Source organism: Eucalyptus grandis, chromosome 11, assembly GCF_016545825.1.
Source record: "Eucalyptus grandis isolate ANBG69807.140 chromosome 11, ASM1654582v1, whole genome shotgun sequence".
In the NCBI taxonomy this organism is placed as follows: Eukaryota; Viridiplantae; Streptophyta; class Magnoliopsida; order Myrtales; family Myrtaceae; genus Eucalyptus; species Eucalyptus grandis.
Genome location: NC_052622.1, coordinates 9,831,062 through 9,835,160, shown reverse-complemented (window position 1 = coordinate 9,835,160; position 4,099 = coordinate 9,831,062). Strand labels below are relative to the sequence as shown.

Genomic DNA, 4,099 nt, shown 5'->3' with positions numbered 1-4,099 from the left:
TTAGGAGGGGAGAATGTAAAATATGGGTTTTGACCAAGTCAAAAAGAAAAAGAAAAGAAAAAGGTAGAAGCTTCAGCAGAGAGAGAGAGGAATCGAGAGTTTTCGGGAGAGGGAAAAGAGAAGAGAGAGAGAGAGAGAGAGAGGAAGAAAAGACAGAGATAAAAGAAAAAGGAAAAAGAAAAGAAAAAGGGAGAGATAAAAGGGAACGAGAGAAAGAAAAAGGAGGAGAGAGAGAAATGGAGAGCAGAGAGCTCTCGCTCAAAGAAAGGAAGAAGAAGAAGAAGAAGAAGAAGAAGGGTTTTGTGTGTTCTCGTCATGGAAGCCTCGCCAAGCCACATTAATTATGTAACGCGGCACCTGGTAAGCGCTCGTGCTCCCCTTCGTTCAATCGGAGTAATTTCGGACGTAGGGCTTGAAATTCGGAATTTTGGGAGAATCGAGCGGCGAAGTATGATTTTTGAGTCGTTAAGCTGCATATTTTTATAGAAATGGTACTTTGGGATGTTGTGAAGCTATAGCATCTTACGGATCGTGATTTGAGATTGCGGTTTGTCCGGAACGGAATTTTGAATTCGGGAGCGCATGCTGGTACTGTAGCGAACAGTAAGCTTCGAGCTTGTTTTGTTGTTGTTTTCGGTACTGTTTTGGGGTGGATGAGTTGGGGTTGTTGTTGTACGTTAAGAGAGCTTTCTAAAGACTGTAAGATGGCTTGAAACGGAATTTTGTGGAGGAAGTTATGGCGCGACAAAGTTGGCGCATGGGCTGCGCCTTGCGGGAAATTGATGGGTTTTCGATAAATGCGAGTTTTCGTGGCGCATAGGTATCGTTTTATCGACAAATAGGTTTAGTATAGACGAGTCATTATGCAAATATCCTTTTTACTCGGCCTTTGATAATGTTTTTCCGTTAATTTATTAGGGATCCGAGTGCGTTGGTTCGAGTGAACGTCATAGTTGATTTTCGACTTTCCCAGGTGGGTGGTGCTATCTCTTCTAAGAATTTACAAGCTCATGTCTTCAAAATGATAAATGATTGATATTTTATGAGTTATGAATAAACATATTTATTGCATAAAAATCTGGATCGGGCATTTACTGCGTTTTGATATTTAAGAATAGCGTGAGAATTTTTGGTGGAAATATATGTTCTGTTTGATGAACGAAGTTGAGAAATATTACATATTTTGAATTTGTGAAACCTTTTTACGAAGATCTCGGATTTAAGATGGTTTATGGAAGGCTATATGAATATCGATTTGTGATGAGCTTTTTGAAATGTATTTGATTTGAAATTGATTTATTGAGACGGGTCTTGAAGTTATTTGAGAATGTTTTATGAAAAGTATTTTGGTTGATAAGTTAAGTTACGAAATCTCTTTCGTGATATATGAAATGTTTTATGGATTTGGTTTGAGAATTATGGATGGTGTTGTTTTGGATTGATGTGGATGCTCAATATCGCTGTAAGCCCAGCGAGGGGCTTGTGAGTATGTGCATACTATTCTAGGATATCCTTGTGGGCCGAGCCACCGGCTAATAATAAGTGGAGACCTTGCCAAGGGGGGAATCTTGGTCGCCTCGTCACTAGGCGTTGTGTCGTGACCATGGTTTGATATTGAGTAATGGATTGGTCAATGGAGCGGACCATTGACTTGTGATATGAGTTGGGTCGATGGAATGGACCATCGACGTGTAATTTGAGATTAGTCGATGGAATGGACCATCGACGTGTAATTTGAGATTAGTCGTTGGATGGACCATCGACGTGTAATTTCATTAGATTATCGATGTGTGGTTTGATGAGATTAATCAATGGATAGACCATTGATACATGTTTTATGAGATTGACCAATGGGTTAGACCATTGGCATTTGCCTATTATTATCTTGAATATTTTTGTTTTGAACACATTGTGTTAAAGTAAGAAATGTTATATTTTGGCCTTGAAGGTTTGTTAAATTTCTGGGTTTGGTGTGATATGAGATTAACTAATGGAATGTACCATTGGCGTGTGAATTAATGAGATTAATCAGTGGATTAGACCATTGATGTTTATTTCGATGTTATTATTTAATGATTATTTTTGCTATAAAATATAGCTATGTTGAAGCGTATGAAACTTATTCTTATTACTTTATGTTTGTTATATCCTTGATTTGGGTTAAAAGAGTTGCGGTTTGATTTTATAAATATGCATAGTGGGTGCTCGATCCGCTTAGAAGAGATGCACTACTCACTGAGCTGTGGTTCCTCACCCCTCTATTTTACAATGTTTTTCAGGTCCCTCGATTAACGATGAGTAGGTACGAGAGCGATATGGATGTGGGGACTCTTAAGAGTTGGATTTTGAGAGCTCTGAGGCTGCGTCCTTTGAGTGGAAGGACGGCCGTGTCATTCCCCTTTCTTGTTGGTTTTTGGGGTGTGACACAAACATGAAAGCAAGAAGGAAATATGCATGAACTATCCACGTAGTTATTAAATTAACCAGAAAAGCCAGAGTTATAATATTGTCCCAGCAGAATAATATAAAAAAAGGAATGGCTGAAGGCATTCACTGCAAAATTCATAGCCAATGTGGACGACAAGAGATTATTAACATATCGGCCAAGAGAGCATGGAACCAAAAGGTACAGATCAGTGCAAGGAAAAAGAAGTACGAACCACGCAATGTCACACGTGAACGTCGCAATGAATATCTGCGCAATGCTTTCGACAGGATAGATAAGTTCTGCCAAGGAAATTTCAGAACTACAACCAAAAGAACCTTGTCCCAGAGATTCAAGACGATTGAGGCAGAAATTCATCCCTGGAGGTGGACAGAAGCTGCGCCTATTTTCATCATTTGCGGTGGAATTGAAACAAGGGCCAGTTTCTGGAGGCACCCGGTTTAGATTAGAAGTGATTCGATCGGCATTCTCAAGATATTTGTTGCCTCTTTGAGACAAGTTTCCAGCATGGGCAGAAACACATGCTTCTTTCCCATCAATCTCTGAGCTCACAACCTTTTCAGCTGGATGCACACGAGTGAGTGGGTGAGGAAGTCCGCACCTCATGCTTGGCACATTACAAATGGTGTCGGAATTGTTAATGGGCAAAACATTTGGCAACTCTGGTTCGCCACCAGGATCAGTGGTGGGCTCCTTGGAAAAAAGATCGAGCCTGGATCCAGATGAATTTTTACAATTCAATGAAGTGGGCACGGCTGTTGCTAGAAAAATAGGGCATCTCCGGATGCAAGAAACGGGGTTGGCGGAGTGCAAAATGTGCCTGCACCGAGCCAAAAGCGATTTTGCTCGGCGATAAACAGTAGAGGAAGAGGATGGACCTGGAGATGAAGCAGTAGACCAGGAGGCCGATACCCTTTTGCTGCTGCTCGAAGTCGTGGTGGTCGTGGTGGTTGTCCAAGGCAAAGAAAACCTCTCCTTGACTGCACGAGGATCATCCGAACCAGGAGAAACCACTTCCTCCTCATCCAGGACAACAATTCTCCTAATAGAAAATCCAATTCGAATGCCGGCCCTACATTTACCATCGCCCCCACACACGAGCAGGACTTCATCCCCTGCAAACAACGCGACAGCGCTGCCCTGCTGACACTCGACTGAAAGTACCGTGAGGAGCAGCCTCGCTCTCCTCCCCGAATCTCTCCCTAGAAAGAAACAAAGGAGTCGTTCGGACGAGACCCGGCATGGAAAACGAAGACCTTGCGCTGGCTACCATCGAAGAGGATGTGGCAATGAAGGTTGTGTTGGATGCTGATTGCGCAATCCCAAGATCTCCATAACCAGAATAAGAACATGCATAATTGAGTAAAAAGATTAACGCACCTATTTTGGGATCCATCGTTCTTGAAGCAGAAGCGGAAAACTAATGTTCCACACGCAAATCCTTCTCATCTATTGCCCTCCATATCACTGGCTCAATGAGATGGTCCCCTCACCCTTTTAGCGTTAGGTTAACGAACCTTATGTGAAGATACATGTGAGAATTATGGTTAAATGAGAGACTTGAGCACTATTTATAGAGTTTCCAGTCAGGCCCCTCATTACGAGCCAAGCTCTACTCGGCCCACACTAGCCAGCCTCATATTAGACTAATTA

General features: G+C 42.1%; 1 long non-coding RNA gene across 1 annotated transcript; it reads left to right on the top strand.

Annotated features, from left to right (window-relative positions):
• The first annotated feature begins 251 nt into the window (after positions 1–251).
• On the top strand, positions 252–2,506 carry LOC120290060. The gene is made up of 3 exons (XR_005547934.1): positions 252–360; positions 919–973; positions 2,280–2,506. It is a non-coding gene; the product is annotated as an uncharacterized LOC120290060 (long non-coding RNA).
• Positions 2,507–4,099: the final 1,593 nt, after the last annotated feature.